The sequence below is a fragment of the Chiloscyllium plagiosum genome, unplaced genomic scaffold (assembly GCF_037043375.1).
Source record: "Chiloscyllium plagiosum isolate Xiang-an unplaced genomic scaffold, Cpla_swu_hap1 HiC_scaffold_14, whole genome shotgun sequence".
Classification (NCBI taxonomy): domain Eukaryota; kingdom Metazoa; phylum Chordata; class Chondrichthyes; order Orectolobiformes; family Hemiscylliidae; genus Chiloscyllium; species Chiloscyllium plagiosum.
In genome coordinates this window covers 84,011,524-84,032,097 of record NW_028270152.1, presented here as the reverse complement: position 1 = coordinate 84,032,097, position 20,574 = coordinate 84,011,524, and the positions used below count along the sequence as shown (strand labels likewise).

The window sequence follows — 20,574 nt, the reverse complement described above, 5'->3', positions numbered from 1 at the left end:
TCCTTAAAAAGTAAAATTCCAAGTCTGTTTCAGAATACCTGCTGAATCTGTGTCATTCAGACTGTTCCAGATGCTCAGAACTTACTGAGTAAAGTAGTGTTCACATTTTCACCTTGTATTACTTGTCAATTACTTGAAAGTAGTTACTAAAAAATGTGACAGTGTTAACAATTCCTCTCTCTCTCTCTCTGCAAATTCAAAACCTTGGAACCAAATCTGCACCAGATCAAAATCACTGCTTCACCCTTCTCAGCTGCAAGGATAATTATCTGTGCTTCAGCTAGCTCTCCACAAAATTGAGGAATGCATCTTAATTTATTAAGATCAAAGAAACAGACCTTTGGTCCAATTCGTCCGTGCCAACAAGGAATCCTAAACTAATGGATTCCCATTTACCATCTATTGGCCTGTATCCATCAAAACCCTTCCTATTCATGTACCCAATTGGAAGCTTTTTACATGTTGTTATTTTATCAGCCTCCACTACTTCATCTGGTAGCTCCTCCCATACACACACCACACTCAGCTTGAAAACGTTGCCACTTAGATCCCTTTTCAATCTTTGCCCTCTCAACTTAAACCCACGTGCTCTAGATTTGGACCCACCTAACCTGAGGAAAAAGGACGCCAGCTGCTCACCTTATCCACGCTTGTGATTTTATAAATCTCCATGAAGTCACCCCTCAGTCTTTGACTCTCCACAGAAAATAGCCCCAGACTATTCAGCCTCTCCCTGTAGCCCAAATCTTCCAATCCTGGCAACGTTTCTGTAAATCTTGTCCAAACCTTTTCAAGTTTCACAACATCATTCCCAGAACAGGGAAATTCAAACTGAAAACAGAATTCCAGAAGTGGCTTAATCAATGTCCTGTCCAGCCACAGTATGACGTCCCAGCTTCTGTATTCAATGCATTGACCAATAACGGAGTGTGTTAATGGAGTCCCATTTGCCAGCGGTTCACCCTTATCCCTCTAAAACCTTCCTCTTCATATACACAATCAAATGCCTTTTAAATGCTGCAATTGTACTAGCCTCCACCCCTTCCTCTGGCAGTTCATTCCCTACTTGCAATGCCCTCAACATGAATAAGATGCCCCTTAGATCCCTTTTAAATCTTTTCCCTCTCACCTTAAGCCTGTACCCTCTAGTTCTGGACCCAACGAACTTGGGAAAAAATCCCTGACTGCTCACCTTATCCATGCTCTTCATGATTTTATAAGATCACCTCTCAGCCTCCAATTCTCCAGGGAAAATAGTCCCAGTCTATTCGGCCTTTTCCAATAGCTCAAACCGTCCAACCCTGGCAAAATCCTTGCAAATATTTTCTGAACCCTTTCAAGTTTCTCAACATTATTCCAAGAACGGGGAGATTGGAACTGAAAACAGAATTCCAGAAGGGCTTTAATCAGTGCCCTGTCTTGCCACAATATGATGTCACAACAGCTGCATTCAATGCATTGACCAATAACGGGGGTGGGGGGGTAGGGTACCAAATGCTGCATTCACTGCCCCGCCTACCTGTGACTCTACTTTCAAGGAACTATGAACCTGCACTCCAAGGTCTCTTTGTTCAGCAATGTTCCCCAGGACTTTACCATTAAGTGTATAAGTCCTGCCCTGATTTGGCTTTCCAAAATACAACAGCTCACATTTATCTAAATTGAACTCCGTCTGCCATTCCTCGCCCCATTGGCCTATCTGATCAAGATCCTGTTGTATTCTGAACTAACCTTCTTCACTGTCCACGACACCTCCAATTTTGGTGTCTTCTGTAAACCTACTGACCATACCTCATATAGTCACATCCAAGTTATTTATTTAAGGGCTCAATATCCATCCTTGCAGCACATTGCTCCTCACAGGCCTCCAGTCCGCAAAACAACCCTCCATCATCATCCTCTGTCTCCTACATTCAAGGCAGTTTTGTAATGGCTTGTTCTCCCTGCATTCCATGTTATCTAACCCTGCTAACCAGTCTGCTTTGTGGAACCTTGTTGAATGTCCATATAAACAACATTCACAGCCTGGATTAATCAATTTTCTTTGTCACTTCAAAACATTCAGTCAAGTTAGTGAGACACAATTGAGCACGTACAAAGCCACATTGACTCTCCCTGTCATTCCTTACTTTTCCAAAATAGATGGATATGCTGTCCCTCAGAATCCCTTCCAACAACTTGCCTGCCACTGACTTCAGGCTCACTGTTTTCTTGTTCCATGGCCTCTCCTTACCAGTGTTTTAAAATAATGGCACCTCACCTGTCGCTATCAACGATATAAATACCTCAGGAGAGGCCCAACAATCACTTCACTAGATTTCCAGAAAGTTCCAGAATACACCTGATCATATTCCAGGGCTTTATCCACCTAGATGCGATTTAAGACATCTAGTACCACCTCCTCTGTAACATGGATACTTTTCAAGTTATCACTGTTTATTTCTCCAAACTCTCGAGCTTCCATATACTTCTCCAGTAAAAATAACGTGAAATATTTGCATATCTTTTGCACTCCCTGTGGTTCCATTGACAGCCTTGTTGACCTTTAAGGGGTCCTATTCTCTGGGCCAGTTAATCTTTTGTCTGTGATATTTGTTTAATCTCTTTGGATTCTATTCCAGGACATCTGAGAAAGACCTACTTCACGGACCGTAATTTTCCTCTGACTGGATCAACAACGCCCTCCAACACATACCCTCCACTTCCCGCACCTCCGCCTTTACCCCACCCCTTCAGCCACAATAAAGAATATAACCCTGCAGTCTTCACCTTCCACCCACTAATCTCCAGATACAGCACATTAACCTCTGTTATTTCTGCTACCTAAAGTCAGACCCCACCACCAGAGACATATTTCCCTCCCCACCTCTATCTGCGTTCCACAGAGACCATTCCCACTGCGCCTTCCTTGTTCGGTCCACTCCCTCCCACCAACCCACGCTCCACACCCTTGACCCTCCCTTGCCGCCACGGGAGATGTAAAACGTGCGGCCACACCTCCCTCTGACATCTGTCCAAGTTCCCAAAAGGATCTTTTCACATCAGGCAGAGATTTGCCTGCACATCCCAAAACCTCATATACTGCATCTAGACACTATGGGAAGAAGGGCTTATGCCCGAAACGTTGATTCTCCTGTTCCTTAGATGCTGCCTGACCTGCTGCGCTTTTCCAGCAACACATTTTCGGCTCTGGGGAGAATGTGCCAACTCCAACAAAGACAGGTGCCCGAGGCTAGAATCAAACCCAGGTCCCTGGTGCTGAGGAAGCAGTACTAACCTCTGAGCCACAATACTCTGGGATCTTTGGTGCTGATGCGCTGCCCCGCTGATACCTCAGTCACTCACCCTGCCTCATTTCCTAAGAGGCAGTGATGACGTAGTGAAATTATCGCTAGACAGTTAATCCAGAGACCCAAATAAGGTTCAGGGGACCCGGGTTTGAATCCCATCACGGCAGATTTTGGAACGTGAATTCAATAAATATCTGGAAAAAATAATCTAGTGACGACAAGGATTCCACTGTCAATTGTTGGAAAACCCATCTGGTTCACTAATGACCTTTAGGGAGGGAAAATGCCATCCTTACCTGGTCTGGTCTGCATGGGACTCCAGACCTATAGCAACGTGGTTGACTCTTAACTGCCCTCTGGGTAAACGCAGCAATAAATGCTGGCCGAGCCAGTGACAGCCTTATCCTGTGAATGAATAAAGAAAACAGATCAGGTTTTGTTCCTTCTCTAGTAGGTACATCCTACAAACTGATTCTGAAATGTTCTCGTACACACTGAACAAATACCTTTCCATCCAAGCCCTTAACACTACAGCACTCCGAGGCTATGTTGGTAAAAAAAAACCCACTTATCATTGCATCCATAATATTCTTACAGATAACTGAAGTCTCCTGGTAAAATTGTGTCTCAATTCCCCGCTGACTATTGGGAGAGAGTCTATAATACAATCCCATTAAGATGGTCATCCCTTTCTTATTTCTCAGTACCAACCAAATAACTTGCCTGGATGTACTCCCAGGAATATCCTCCCAAAGCCCAGCCATAATGTTATCCCTAATCAAAAACACCTCTCCCCCTGCTCTGTTGCCCCCTTTCTATCCTTGCTATAGCATCTATACCCTGGAACATGAAGCTGCCAGTCCTATCCATCCCTGAGTGAAGCCTCTGTAATTGCTGTAATATCCCAGTGCCATGTTCAAAACCATACCCTGAGCCCACCTGCCTGACCTGTAAGGCCTCTTGCACTGAAATAAATGCAGTGCAACTGGTCCGTCGCACCTCATTCTGTGACTTGCTCTTGCCTACCTTGACAGTCTGACTGGTGAACAGTACCAGCCTCAGACTCACCTCTTTTCTCACTATCTCTTTAGGATTACCCCGACTCCCTCACTGGTTTAATGCCTCCCGAGTGGCACTAGCAAATCTCCCTGCTCGTCAGGACCCCATGCTTTCCCCTTCCTATGCCATTGGTACCAATATACAATGACCTCCCACTGGTTATTTTCCCTTTTGAAAATACTCTGCTCCCTCAGAGACATCCTTGACACTGGCACCAGGGCAGCACCACCCCATTCTGATGTCTCACTGTCAGCTGCAGAAACAGCAGACTGTGCCCCTGACTAGAGAGTCCCCTATCACCATCGATCTTGTGGAACTGGGTATACCTCATATTATGTTAAAAGCCAGTCTCAGTACCAGTAACTTGATTGTCAGTGCTACATTCCCCTGAAAGTCTCTGACCACCTATATTTTCCAAAACAGTTTCCTTGCCTGAGATGGGGATAGCCACAGGAGACTCCTGCAGTACCGACCTACCCCTCCTAGCTTTCCCGGCGGTAACCCATCTACCTGACTGTATCTGCAGTATCCTGCATTCCTGAGACTGCCACCTATAACACCCCCCGGCTCCTGTCAATTCCTCACTGCCTTTAATCACTCCTCCACCAATCCATGCGATCCAAAAGGATTTGCAATCACACTTGCTACAGACATAATCATCAGGATCATTGAAACTCTCCCTAATCTCCCACATCCGACAGGAAAAGCACGCCACTCTACAACAGGCCATCTCTCCGCCTTAACAATCTACACACCAAAACAAAGACACAGTCTTACTGCTCGAAAAATACTGCCCGAGAATAACAATGCTTATGTTTCATATCTTAAACATTTAATCAAGAGACCCTAAGACATTAAAAAGAAATCCTCACCTTACTCACTATTGTAGATTGAATAAAATAAAACCGGCTAAGATTGACATTTGAAGAGAGTGAAACTCACTGATCTGATCCCCAGCTCGGAGTACTTCCAAGGGCGAGGTCTCTCGGAGGGCAGCTGTGAAATGTCACTGTTTCTCTTCTCTGCCCACTCCATTTCCAAAGAGGTTTTTAACTTCACAGCAAGTCAGCTCAGAGAGGTCACTGCTTGGTTTTACTCACTGGGGATTGCCTTTGCTGCCCAGACCAGTATTTACTGGCCACCTTTACTTGTCTTGGAGAAAGTGGTGGTTAACCGCCTCCCTGAAATGCTGCAGTCCATGTACACCACAGTGATGTTTGGACAACAATCCCCCTGTGGCCCCACGTCCCTCCCTGTCTCTGTAATCCCCCTCCGGCTTCAGAAATTACATGTCCGTGGCATAAGATTTTTATTTGGATTCATTTTTGTTTAATAACCCCCCCCTCCAAAAAAAAGGTGAAATATTTGGCCCCAAACAAATTTCTGTTGATTGACCTTTCGGAGAGGCTGACACATGGACGTTGCAGTATTTTATCTCACATTGTACACCTAGAATGATGGAACTTTCTTTTAAACATTGCTAAAAAGGGAGGCAATGGCTTAATGGTATTCCTGCCAGATGAGTGATATGTACAGTGTTCCGAGGATTAGGGATAGAATCCCAACATGGCTGATGGTGGCATCGGAATTGAATACCACCTAGAATGAAAAGGCGAATGATGACCATGAAACTATTGTCAATTGAAACCCACCTGGTTCACTAATGTCCTGCAGGGAAGGAAACGGTCATCCTCACCTGGTCTGGCCAACATGTGACTCCAGACCCACAGCAATGTGGTTAACTCAACTGCCCTCAGGAAAAATACTTTAAAAACTGTTAACAAATAATCCGCAGGTATCACTTAAAAACTGGCTGTTCACATTGGGACCATGTGAATATCTGAAGGGCCTGAACTAAAACTGAGTTTCAGCCTCACCTTCTCCCCGTCTCACATCAGTCTGTTTACACCCAACTCCAGAACACTCTCATTGAGCCAAGCACCCCTCACAGTGCAGCCCTGTCATTTTCATTGCCTGCTCATACCTACATTGCCCTCAGCCTCCTGTACTGTTCGAATGCATCTCAATGGGAGCTCAGGGGCAGCACCTCATCTTTCAATTCAGCCCTTTGTAACCCCAGAGTCAACATGGACCTCAGCAGTTTCTGGATGAACAGACAGTTGTCAGAAGCTGGAACATTCCACTTGAAAAGGTACTGGAATTTGAGTCCAAAAGGATTTTTAATGGGAAGTTTGCAGGTAATAGAAGTTTACAGGTTAACATCATGAAGTGGGTGATTGGGTCTAAATCTGAGAGTACTTACAAAGAGACGAGGTGTAATTTGGATAAATCTGTGCTCCCTCGCAGGCCAATATCTCCTTCCTCAGCTGCAGGGCCCAGAACAGAGCACACACCCAAAGAGTGATCTAACCACGAATTTGTACATCTTTCTGCTTAACAAGAATATTGGAGATATCTTCCCACAAACAGAACAGACAAACCTTTCTCCTTCCACAGTTAAATGCCAATGATATTCAGATCCCGATGACTCCATTGACTGTAAAAACTGCTTTTGAGATCCCAGCCTCAATTATTCTGATTTAATATCCTATGAAATGAATTCACAAAACAAAACTCACAGTCAGTACAGGAAGAATATAAAGACATAATTTTTTCTAGATATGTGCTTGATGTGTAAATGCCTCTCTTCAAATCGCACACTGCCACCCCCCCCCCCACCCCCCAATCCTCGGAAGGGGACATGCACATGCACCTCACTGGACCTTACCCCCAATTCAACTAACCTGCAGATCTTTGTACTGCAGGAGATAAGGGTTAAAGAGGAAGTCATCGGCACGGTCAGAACCCAAAGACAGATCGGAACATTTGGAAAGACAAAGGAGTGGTTTAGGATCTGGCTGGGAGGGTGCATAGCTGTTAATGGAGGGGACAGGAACCTGTGTCTGGCAGCATCTCCGTGGAGGTGGTGGAAATGGCGACTGATGATCTACGTTCTGCTGCAAAAACAGACCCCGAGCTTCCAGCTGCCTGCCACTTTAACACACAAGTCTGTTCCCTGGCCAACATCTCTGTCTCATGCTTACTGCAGTGTTCCAGTGAGGCCAGAACATACAAAATGGCCCCGTATTTCAAGGACTGCAATTTCCACTCCCATGTGTCGCTATCATCCACTATATCTCCTCCACTTCCCGCACCTCTGCCTTTGAAACCCACACCTCCAACTGCAACAAGGATAGAACACCAAGGGGGGGGGGGGAAGGGGGGGAAGGGGGGTGAAGGGGGGTGAAAAGGGGGGGAGAAGGGGGGGAGAAGGGGGGGAGAAGGGGGGGAGAAGGGGGGGAGAAGGGGGGGAGAAGGGGGTGAGAAGGGGGGGAGAAGGGGGGGAGAAGGGGGGGAGAAGGGGGGGAGAAGGGGGGGAGAAGGGGGGGAGAAGGGGGGGAGAAGGGGGGGAGAAGGGGGGGAGAAGGGGGGGAGAAGGGGGGGAGAAGGGGGGGAGAAGGGGGGGAGAAGGGGGGGAGAAGGGGGGGAGAAGGGGGGGAGAAGGGGGGGAGAAGGGGGGGAGAAGGGGGGGAGAAGGGGGGGAGAAGGGGGGGAGAAGGGGGGGAGAAGGGGGGGAGGAGGGGGGGAGGAGGGGGGGAGGAGGGGGGGAGGAGGGGGGGAGGAGGGGGGGAGAAGGGGGGGAGGAGGGGGGGAGGAGGGGGGGAGGAGGGGGGGAGGAGGGGGGGAGGAGGGGGGGAAGAGGGGGGGAAGAGGGGGGGAAGAGGGGGGGAAGAGGGGGGGAAGAGGGGGGGAAGAGGGGGGGAAGAGGGGGGGAAGAGGGGGGGAAGAGGGGGGGAAGAGGGGGGGAAGAGGGGGGGAAGAGGGGGGGAAGAGGGGGGGAAGAGGGGGGGAAGAGGGGGGGAAGAGGGGGGGAAGAGGGGGGGAAGAGGGGGGGAAGAGGGGGGAGGGAGGGAAGCAGCAGATCGGATTATCTCAGTCTTAGTGACAGAGAAACTCCATGTACTCCAAACTCTTGTTGTTGGAGCGAAGGATGGAGGAGACAGGATGATGAACAGTGTTTCACAAAGAAACAAAACCTGGGTAAGTGATATTTAAAGTGAGTGAACAAACGTAATGTGTTTAAATTTTATCCAAAATATTAAAACAAACGACTGAAGTCCTGGTTCGAATCCCATCTTGGCAGATGTGGAATCTGAATTCAAGAAAAAATACCTGGAATTAGGAATCTCCTAATCTCCATGGAATCATTGTCAATGGTGGAAAAAAAAACCTGCCAACCTGACAGTGGCCCAGCCAGCTACTCACTATATTAATAACTGCAAAGTCTCAACAAAGGAATGAAACTGGATGGACCACTCGGCATCTAACAAGGCACCATTTAATACAACCACAGAATCAGCCCTCTCGATGGTGCAACGTCCTCCAGACTAACATCTGGATTTTGGTACCAAAATGTGCAGAGCTGTCTAACAGACCAATCAAGGAACAGCCTGACATAGTCATACTCATGAAATCAACCCTTACAGACAATGACCAGACACCACCATCACCATCCCAAGATATTGAGATTGTGGTGATGGAAAAGCACAACAGGTCAGGCAGCATCTGAGGAACAGGAGAATCGATGTTTGGAGCCTAAGCCCTTCATCAGCCTGACCTGCTGTCCTTTTCCAGCACCAGACATTTGACTCTGATCTCCAGCATCTGCAGTCTTCACTTTCTCCTGAAATCTCTGGATATGTCCTGCCCCACCAGCAGGGCAGACCAGGCAGAGGTGATGGCACAGTCAGGGAGGATTTGCACTTGGAGTACTCAGCATTGGCTCTGGAGACAAGGAAATCTCATGGCTCCTGCTGATTACCACGTCCTGTCCTCCCTTGACTGACGGATCAGTTCTCCTTCATGTTGAACAACATTTGGAGGAAGCACTGAGGCAATAAAATGGTGTCAAACGTACTCTGGGTACAGGATTTCAACGTCCACAATCGAGACTACCTCTGCAACAGAATTACTGACTGAGCTGGCCAGGTCCTGATGGACATAGCTGCTCAACTGAATCTGCAGCGGGTGGTGAGGGAACCAAGAGGGAAAAACATACTTGATCTCATTGTTATGAATTGACCAACTGCAGATACATCTGTCCATGACAGTATCAGTACGAGCGACCATCACACATTCCTTTTGGAGACAAAGTCTTGCCTTAAAGTTGAGGAAAACCTCCATTGCGTTGAGTGACACCATCACCGTTCTAAATGAGACAGACTTCGAAGAGATGTAGGATCTCAAACTGGGTATCTCTGAGGCACTGTGGGACATCAACAGCAGCAGGGCTGTACTCCAACACAATCTGTAATCTCATGGGTTTGTAAATCCCGCTCTCACCCACCACAATGGACAGGAAAGGAGGGCTTGCCATGAGCAGCACCAGGCAGTCCTAAAAATGAAGTGCCAGCCTGGTGAAGCTACCAAACAGGACCATCTGCATCAAACAGCATCAGCAGCAAGCAACAGAGCTAAGTGATCCCACAACCAATGGAACAGATCAGAGCTCTGCAGTTCTGCCACACCCAGTTGTGAACGGTGACGGACAATTAAACAACTCACTGGAGGAAGCATCACAGATATCTCCACCTTTACTGATGGAGGGGCCTCACACATCCATGCACCAGATATGACGACAGCATTTGCAGCAATCTTCAGCCAGAAGTGCAAAGTGGGATGATCCATCTCGGCCTTCTCCAGTGGTTTCCAACATCACAGATGTGAGTTTTAAGCCAGTTCGATTCAGTTTGAATAACATCAAGAAATGGTTAAGCAGTGCAAAGGCTACGGGCCCTGCCAATATTCTGGCAATAATACCGGTGGCTTGTGCTCCAGAACTTGCCACCCACCAAGCCACGTACCGCTCCAGCACTGGCATCTACCGACAATGTGGAACATTGCCCAGGCACGTTCAACACAACAACACAGGGCAATCCAACCCAGGCAATTTCCCTCTGTCAGTCCACACTCGATCAGCAGTAAAGTGATGGAAAATGTCATCTACAGGGCTACCAAGCAGCAGCTGCTCCGCAACAGCCAGCTCAGTGTTTTAAAAAATTCTCAAGGTCAGGTTCATAGGAAAGTAGTCTGACACAGAACAAACGACCAAGAGGCGAGTCTGCTAGAATATGAGCATTTTATTCCCCGCAGCGTCGCCACAACCAGGTCTCATACTTACAACGGGTCTGGCTTATACTCACTCTACATGTTACCAGAACTGGGAGCCGTCAGTTCTCGTAGAGCGGTTGCCAACAACCCACGCTCGGCGGTTAAACGTAACCCCGGAGCAGACTCACCGAACTGGAGACTTTTCCAGCTGATATACTCTTTTCCAGATGTAAACATTCATGTGAACAGCAGAGCAAGGCTAAAAAACACATTCCATTCTGGTTACATACAGATAAGAAGATTCACACGGGGAGGTGTGTAATAAGATTCACACGGGACTAAGCAACACCTCCATTCCGGTTAGATTCACACATGTATTGGGACATAATTTTTAACCGTTTCACCACATTCCACTGCTTGGCCCAATACATGTGTTACATTATGATTCACACATGTATTGGGACATAATTTTACACCACATTCCACTGCTTGGCCCAATACATGTGTTACATTATGCTTAATTCAGTTCAATTCGTTTCAGTTAATTTCAGTTCAGTCAATTCAGTGTAGTTCAATTCAGCTCAGTTCAGGTCTGTTCAGTTCAATTCAATTGTGTTCAATTCAGTTCCGTCCATTTCAATTCAATTTAGCTCAGTTCCATTTTGTTCCGTTCAATTTGATTCACTTCAGTTCCACTCAGTTCAGTTCAGTTCAATCCCATTCAATTCTGTTAACTCCGCTTCAGCTTTTTGGACATGCCCACATCCTCCGCTGTACCCCAGGCAAGGGGTTCTTCGGCAGGACTGGGATCCTCTCAAGGGTGGACAGCAGCGACCCTGGGGTTCCTCCGGTCGCCCCCCACCATTTCTCAAACAAACTGCCACGTACATGCCCACATCCATGCCATCCCGGGACGGTCGGGACCTCCACAGTTTGTTCTTCTGGTTTCTTAGTCTTTTTCCAAAACATTGTTCTGTATCAAAATCTCTCCTCAATTGCGATTGACCCTGCTCGCAGCGCCAAATGTTTTAAAAAATTCTCAAGGTCAGGTTCGTAGGAGAGTTGTCTGACACAGAACAAACGACCAAGAGGCGAGTCTGCTAGAATATGAGCATTTTATTCCCCGCAGCGTCGCCACAACCAGGTCTCATACTTACAACGGGTCTGGCTTATACTCACTCTACATGTTACCGGAACTGGGAGCCGTCAGTTCTCGTAGAGCGGTTGCCAACAACCCACGCTCGGCGGTTAAACGTAACCCCGGAGCAGACTCACCGAACTGGAGACTTTTCCAGCTGATATACTCTTTTCCAGATATAAACATTCATGTGAACAGCAGAGCAAGGCTAAAAAACACATTCCATTCTGGTTACATACAGATAAGAAGATTCACACGGGGAGGTGTGTAATAAGATTCACACGGGACTAAGCAACACCTCCATTCCGGTTAGATTCACACATGTATTGGGACATAATTTTTAACCGTTTCACCACACTCAGTGACACTCATTTTAGGCTCCACCAGGGCCACTCAGCTCCCGATGGTGTTACCGCCCTGATTCACAACCTGACAACCAGCTGAATCCCAGAGGTGAGGTGAGAGCGACAGCCCAGTCCCACTCCAAGATCACTATTTCTAGCTGATTCTACCCTTGTATCAGCTCATATACTCTCATCCACCTTGTGTTATCTCCAGACTTCATTATCCAAACACACTCCTGGCCAGCTGCCCACATTCAACCTCCCTGTAATCTCAAGAAACACTATATCTCTGCTGCCCAAGTACTCCCTCGTAGCAAAATTTGTCGATCCATCAAAAGGCTCCTATTCATAATCAACAACATAGAGCCACAGAGATGTACAGCATGGAAACAGACCCTTCAATCCAACCCGTCCATGCCGACCAGATATCCCAATCCAATCTAGTCTCACCTGCCAGCATCCGGCCCACATCCCTCAATTTAAAATTCTCACCCTTGATTCAATTCCTGGTTGTGATCATCCCGAGCTCGCTGCAACACACACCCTTTGAGACCTCAACAACCCATTCTGTTCGAGACTCCCAATGATCTGTTAATTCATTACCTCACCTGTGTGGCTGCTTTTACAGTTGCCAAAGCAAAAAGGTCTGAAATTCACAGCTAAAACCTCACAGATCTGCTTTCCTCCTTTAGACATTCCTCAAAACCTGCTTATTTGGCAATGCTTTGGTCACCTGACCTAATATCATCCTTCTCTGGCCTTATGTCTAAAGTTCCCAATAATATTTTTGTGAAATTATAAGCAGGATAACAAAACTACAAACTGTTCTTTAATTGGACATTATCTTCAAAGCATCACTGTTGCTGTAATGAATACTCTGTAATGTCTCTTACCCAACCACATTGTGGGAGTGTCTTCACCACACAAACTGCAGCTGTACAGGAAAGTCAAACATCGCCCTCTCCCCGGGCAACACGGATTTGGCATTAATCACTGGTATCTGTGGAAGGAGAAACACAGTTGACGTTTCAGGGAGTGCAAAACGGATTACAGGGAATGAAAATGGTGCAGAATTTGATAGTTAGAAATGGAAGGAAAATGCACTTGCTTATTTTCCAGAAAACAAATTAATAAGCAGCACATGGTCAGGGGCTGGGCAGCAATGAAAAATTAACTTCCAAAAATGTCTGTAAAAGTAATAGTAAAATACTAAACAGACCAAATATACACCCATTGTTTGAGACTGAGGAAGCTAGATATTGACAAAGTGGTCATGAGGGAGCCCAGAGATGAAGCAGAACAGTGTAAGCTGTTCTGATCCCACAGTCATAAAGATGTATAGCACCAACACAGACCCTTCGGTCTAACTCATCCATGCCAACCAGGTATCCAAGCCTAATCTATTCCCATTTGCCAGCACTTGGCCCATATCCCTGTAAATGCTTCCTAATCATATCATGTGTCTATTTAGATGCCTTTAACATGTTTTAATTGTACTAGCCTCCACCACTTCCTCTGGCAGCTCATTCCACCCACTGCATGAAAGAGTTGTCCTTTAGGCCCCTTTGAAATTTTCTCCGTTCACCCTAAATGCCCTCTACATCTGGACACCACCACTCCAGGGAAAACACCTTGTTCATTTACTCTATTCATGCCCCTCATGATTGTATAAACCTCCATCACATCACCACTCAGCCCATGGCACTCCAGGGAAAACAGCCCCAGCCTTTTATGCCTCACCCTACAGCTCAAATCCTCCAACCCCAACAACATCCTTGTAATTCTTTTTTGAAACCTTTCAAGTTTCACAGCACCCTTCTGATAGGAGGCAGGCCAGAACTGCACACAATATTCCAAAAGTGGCCTAACGAATGTCCTGTACAGCAACATGACCTCCCACATCCTATACTCAACGCTCGAACCAATAAAGGAAAATATACTGAACACCTTCTTCATCATCCTATCTACCTGCAACTTGACTTGCAAGGACTATGAACCTGCAATCCAAGGTCTCTTTGTTCCGCAAACGTCTCCAGGGCCTTGCCATTCAGTGTACAAGTCCTGCCCTGATTTGCTTTTCCAAACTGCAGCACCTCACATTTATCTAAATTAAACCCCATCTGATCAATATCTCATTGTAATCTGAGGTAACCTTCTTCATTATCCACAATATCTCCAATTTTGTATGACCTGCAAACTCATTTACGATACCAAATCATTTAAATGAATGGCGAAACAAATCCAGAAATAAACATCCATTTCTCTGAGTTTGAATGTGCTCTGTGTAAATCCTGCCCAATGACTCTGTACCAGAGAAAGGCTGAACATGCGCCTGGCTGCACCTTGCCCCCTACAAAGCTGGCGGCTCCGCACGTGTCCAGTGAATTCTTGCCCTGAATAAAGATGGCGGCGTGCACTCATGCCTGCAGCCACACTGAGGCAATTCCCCGTTTACTGAAAACACGAGACTGAAACGTTCAAATTTGTGTTTTCCGATGTGCACATTTTGTTTGTAAAACCTCTCCGTTCATACAGAATCGCTCTCACCTCCTGCGGTTCCACAGACAGCCTTGATGACTTTTGCGGGTACCTATTCTCTGCCTGGTTACTCGTTTGTCCTTAGTGTATTTGTACAATCACTTTGGATTCTCCTTAAACCTATTTCCTAAAGCTATCTCATGTCCCCTTTTTGCCCTCCTGGTTTACCTCGAGTATACTCCTACTGCCGCTACACTCCTCTAGGGATTCACACAAACATAGCTCTCTGTACCTGCCATATCCCTCCTTCATTTTCTCGACCAGGCCCTCAATTTCTTTCGTCAGGCAGCACTCTTTACACCTCCCAGCCTTGGCCTTAACAGGAACATACTGTCTATATACTCTCATTGTTGCAGGTCTATGGAGGCAATGGCAGATCAGGATACAGAAGCAATCATTCTCAGTAAAGAGGTAATGTTGGGAAAGATAACAGCCTAAAGGTAGATGGGTCTCCTGGCTCTGATGGAATGCATCCCAGGGACTAAAAGAGATGTTGGGAAAGGGGGCGGGGGGGGGTGGGGGGGGGGGGAGAATAACAAATAGACCTCGTGATAATTCACTAAAATTTGTTGGATATCTGGTTTTGACAGACTGGAAGCTGCAAATGTGGTGCCACTATTTTTCAAAAAGGATCCGTTAGCTTAACTTCTGTAGTGGAGAAAATGCTTGAACCTCTCAAGGAAGTAGTGGTGAGATATCTGGGTAGAAATTGTCTCATTGAGCAGACACAGCATGGATTCATGAACGGCAGGTCACGTTTAACGCGTTTACTAGAATTACTTGAGGATACGACGAGTGCGTTGGACAAGGGGGACTCGGTGGATGTGGTGTACCTGGATTTCCAGAAGGCATTCGATAAGTTGCCACATAAAAGGCTGCTGAATAAGGTAAACATGCATGGCATTATGGGTAATTATCATTGATACAGGATCGGTTAACCAACAAAATGTAAAGAATGGGGATAAATGGGTGTTTGGATTTGTGTTGGCACTACAACTGTTTGCAATTTACACAAATGTTTTGGAGTTGAGGACCAAGTGTACGGTGTCAGAGTTCACATTTGATACAAAAATGAGGTAGAGCAATGTGTGCAGAGGCCACTGTAAGTCTGCACAGGGATACAGATCAGTTATGTGGGTGGGTAAGGATCTGGCAGATGGAGTTCAATGTTGGGAAATGTGAGGTCATCCATTTTAGTCGGACTAACAGCAAACTGATGACGAAATGGTGAAAACGTGCAGCATGCTGCTGTACAGAGGGAGCTGGGTGTCCTTGTGCATGAATCACAGGAAGCTGGTTTGCAGGTGCAGCAGGTAATTAAGGCAGTGAAGGGAATATTGTCCTTCCTTGCTAGAGGGATGGTAATGCTGCAGCTGTACAGGGTGCTGGGGAGGCCACACCTGGAGTACTGTGTACAGGTTTGGTCTCCTTACTTCAGGAAGATGTACTGGCACTGGAGGGAGTATAGAGGAGGTTCACTAGTTTGGGTTAGGAGTTGAGGATTGGTGCATGCGGAGAGATTGAGAAAACTGGTTCTATAGTCATTGTAATTTAGAAGAATGGGAGGTTGGATAGGAAACAATAAAATTATGAAGGGAGTAGATTAGACAGAAGCAGGGAGGCTATTTCCACTGGGGGTGGGTCAAACTACAGAGCATTACCTCAAAATAAGGGGGAGCAGATTTAGGACTGAGTTCAGGAGGAGCTTCTTCAGCTAAAGGGTTGTGAATCTGTGGAATTCCCTGCCGAGTGCAGCATTTGACGTTATCAACTTGAATGCCTTTAAGGCAAAATGTAGATTTGTGAATAGGAAAAGAATTAAGGGTTATGGTGAGAGATCAGGAAAGTGGAGCAGAGGCCATGAGAAGATCAGCCCTGATCTTATTCAATGGTAGAGCAGGCTTGAGGGGCCAGATGAAAGTTCTTGCCTTGTGCTATCAAAATTGGCCTTTGTCCAATTCAGAACCTTAACTCTTAGATCTGGTATATTATTTTCTGTAACTATTTTAAAACTTGTAGAATTATCAGAGACTCCCAACAGTGTGGAAGCAGGTCATTCAGCCCATCATACTAATACTGACCTGGAAAGCCTCCTAACCTCCTCCTATAACATTGCACTTCTCAGGGCCAGCCAACCTACACATCCCTGAACATTATGGGCAATTCATCCTGGATAATCCACCCAACCTGCACATCTTTGGACTGTGGGAGGAAACCAGAGCACCCGGACAAAATCCATGCAGAAAACCCCAATAAGGTGATTATCCCTTTCTTATTTCCCAGTTCCACCTAAATAACTTCACTGGGCGTACTCCCAGGAATATCCTCCCTAAGCAAAAACATAATGCTATCCCGAATCAAAAATGTCACTCCCCCTCCTCTCTTGTCCCCCTTTCTATTCTTCCTATCGCATCTATACCCTGGAACATTAAGCTGCCAGTCCTATCCATCCCTGAGTGATGCCTCTGTAATTGTTATAATATCCCAGTGCCATGTTCAAAACCATACCCTGAGCTCCTCTGCCTTCTCTGTCAGGCCTCTTCTATTGAAGTAAATGCAGTGCAACTGCTCAGTCCGACTTCATTCTGTGCCTTGCCCTTGCCTGCCTTGACTATTTGACTTCTGAACTGTACCAGCCTCTTTCCTCACTATCTTCTTGGGTTTACACCCACTCCCTCACTGGTTTAATGCCGCCCGAGTATCACCAGCAAGTCTCCCTGTCTAGACATTAGACACCTTCCAATTCAGGTACAATCCATCCTTCTTACGCAGGTCAACTCTACTCCAGAGGAGATCACAACGATCCAAAAAACGTGAATCCTTTTCCCCTGCACCAGCTCCTTAGCCACTCAATGAGCACCTCCTCCTCCTCTGTAATATGGACATTTTCCGAGATGTCACCATTTATTTCCCCACATTCTATATCTCCCATGTACTTCTTCACAGTAAACACTAATGCAAAATACTTGTTTCCTATCTCGCCCATCGCCTGCAGCTCCACACAATGGCTGCCTTGCTGATCTTTGAGGGTCTCTATTTTCTCCCTAGTTAGCCTTTTGCTCATGTATTAACAAAAGCCCTTTGGATTATCCTTAACCCTATTCGCCAAAGCTATCTCACGTCCCTTTTTTGCCTCCTGATTTCCCTCTTAATTATACTCCTACTGCCTTTATACTCAAATTTTTTTTGGATTGGAATAAATGCAAAATATAACATCCTGACAAAACAAACGAGAGTAGGACTTACACTCAATAAAAGTAGGGCCTTGAGTAGTGATATGGGAACAAAGAGACCAAGGGGTTCACGTCTTTGAAGTCTGTGTTACATGTAGAAAGGGCGGTTAAGAAGATACTTAGCACACTTACCTTCATTGTTCACACCTTTGAGTACAAGAGTGGGGACGTTGCGTTGAGGATGTACAGAACGTTGGGGAGGCCTCTTCTGGAATACTCTGTCCAGTTCTGTTTGTGCTGTTATAGGAAGGATATTATTAAATTGGAGCATGTTGCCATGAATGGAGGGATTGCGTTTTAAGGAGAGGCTGGATAGGCTGGGAATGTTTTTCACTGGCATGCACAAGGTTGAGGGGTGACCTTATTAGAGGTTTACAAAATCAGAAAGAGTGTAGATAAGGTGAATAGCCGGGGGAGAGAGGGATTCAAAACTCGGGTGCATTCATTTTGAGAAGAAATTAGAAAGATTTGAGAAAAGACATTAGGGTTTTTATAAAAAAATATATGTGTGAAATGAACTTCCAGAGGAAGTGGTAGCTGTGAATACAATTACAATATTCAAAAGACATTCAAATAAGTACATAAATAGGAAATATTTGGATGAATGTGGACTAAGCGGAGGCAGGTACAATTAGTTCAGTTTGGAATTATGGTTGGCATGGACTGGTTGGACCACAGGGGGCCTGTTTCCTTGCTGTATAACATTATGACTCTAATCCTCACTAACTCTAAATTCCTCCATCCTCAACTCTCCCGATCACTGTCACTTCATCCAGCCTCATAACTCTTCCTTATTTGTATACTTCCTCACCAGCCACAGAACGCTCCCTATCTCATGTCCTCCAGTTTCTCAAATCTCTGCGATATGTGCCTTTCTTTAGTTCCAGCCTTGAGGATGCCCTCATTCACTCCGATTGGTTGGAGGACAAACTGGTCCTCCAGTACTGCCCTGTACCCCCTATTGGCCTGTGCTGACATCAATCATCGGGGCCCATTGTGAGGTGAGTGGTGGGATCCTCCCTCTCTCTGCCCTGGGATGAGTTACAATATTCACAGTCAATGGGGCAGTATCACAGAGCACAGGGGTTGGGGCTATTCAGCCCATTTGGGATGTACCCTCTCCCTATGGAGATGCTGCAAATCTGTCCCAATTCCCTTCCCATTTGCCCATAGACTCCCAAATCTTCCCTTAAAAAGTAAAATTCCAAATCTGTTTATGAATAACTGCTGAGTCTGTGTCCAGCTGCCATTCAGACTGTTCCAGATACTCAGAACTTACTGAATAAAATAATGTTCACATTATTTGCCAATTACCTGAAAATTGTTACTAAAATTGTGACATTGTTAACAATTTCACTCTCTCTGCAGATTCGATATCCTAGAAACAAATTTGCACCTGGTCAAAATCACTGCTTAACCTTCTCAGCTCCAAGGACAATTATCTGTGCTTCTGCTAGCTCTCCTAAGATGTGAGGAACACATTTTAATTTATTAGTGTCATAGAGATGTACAGCACAGAAACGGACCTTTGGTCCAATTTGTCCATGCCAACTAGGAATCCTCAACAAATGGAGCCCCATTTGCCAGCTATTGGTCTGTATCTTTGGAAACTCTTCCTCTTCATGTACCCAATCGGATGCCTTTCAAATGTTGTAATTGTATCAGCTTCCACTATTTCATCTGGCAGCTCATTCCACACATACACCACACACAGCTTGAAAACTTTGCCCCTTAGATCCGTTTTTAATCTTTGCCCTCTCAACCTAAGCCCATGTGATCTTATTTTGATCCCACCTAACTGGGGGGAAAGGACCCTGGCTGTTCACCTTATCCATGCCCTTCATGATTTTATAAATCTCCATCAAGTCACCCCTCAGTCTTCGACTCACGAGGGAAATTAACTCTGGCCTATTCAGCCTCTCCCTGTAGTCCAAATCTTCCAACCCTAGCAAAGTCTTTGTAAATCTTGTCTGAACTCTTTCAAGATTCACAACATCCTTTCCAGAACAGGGAATTTCGAACTTCAAACAGAATTCCTGAAATGGCTTAATCAATGTCCTGTCCAACCACACAATTTGACGTCCCAGCTTCTGTACTCAATGCATTGGCCAATAAATATAAGCATACCAAACACCACCTTCACTAGTCTGCCTACCTGCGAGTCTACTTTCAAGGAACAATGAACCTGCACTCCATGGTCTCTATGTTCAGCAACATTCCCAAGGACTTTACCATTAAGTGTACAAGTCCTGCTCTGATTTGTCTTTCCAAACTCCAACAGCTTACATTTGTCTAAATTGAACCCAGTCTGCCATTCCTCGCTCCAATGGCCCATCTGGTCAAGATACTGTTGCATTCTGAACTTGTCCACTTCTTCATTGTCCACTACACCTCCAATTTTGGTGTCTTCTGTAAACCCACTGACCATATCTCATATTCACATCCAAGTCATTTATTTAAGGACCCAATATCCATTCCTGCAGGACAATGCTGCTCACAGGCCTCCAGTCCGCAAAGCAACCCTCCATCACCACCCTCTGCCTCCTACCTTCAAGCCAGTTTTGTATCCAAATGGCTCGTTCTCCCGCCATTTCATGTTGTTATCTAACCTTGCTAACCAGTCTGCTTTGTGGAACATCGTTCAGTGTCCATATAGACAACGTCCACAGTCTGCCTTCATCAATCATCTTTGTCACATCTTCAAAAAAACTCAATCAAGTTAGAGAGAGAGAATTTCCCACACACAAAGCCATGTTAACTATCCCTAATCAATCCTCGTCTTTCCAAATACATGTAAATCCTGTCCCTCAGAATCCCTTCCAACAACTTACCTACCACTGACGTTAGGTGGACTGTTCTCT

The 20,574-nt window shown here is 45.9% G+C and overlaps 1 long non-coding RNA gene across 3 annotated transcripts in view; it reads right to left on the bottom strand.

The window, feature by feature from the left end:
• LOC122554808 (uncharacterized) overlaps positions 1–20,574 on the bottom strand; it is a 40,247-nt gene that overhangs the window by 11,853 nt on the left and 7,820 nt on the right. For 2 of the 3 annotated variants that reach the window (XR_015759283.1, XR_015759285.1), the window contains exons 4-7: positions 17,846–17,950; positions 12,836–12,942; positions 6,791–6,897; positions 3,587–3,695 (exon numbers count right to left, since the gene is read on the bottom strand). This is a non-coding gene — a long non-coding RNA (uncharacterized LOC122554808). The remainder of the gene's footprint in view (positions 1–3,586; positions 3,696–6,790; positions 6,898–12,835; positions 12,943–17,845; positions 17,951–20,574) is intronic. The other variant, XR_015759284.1, reaches the window with a different exon arrangement.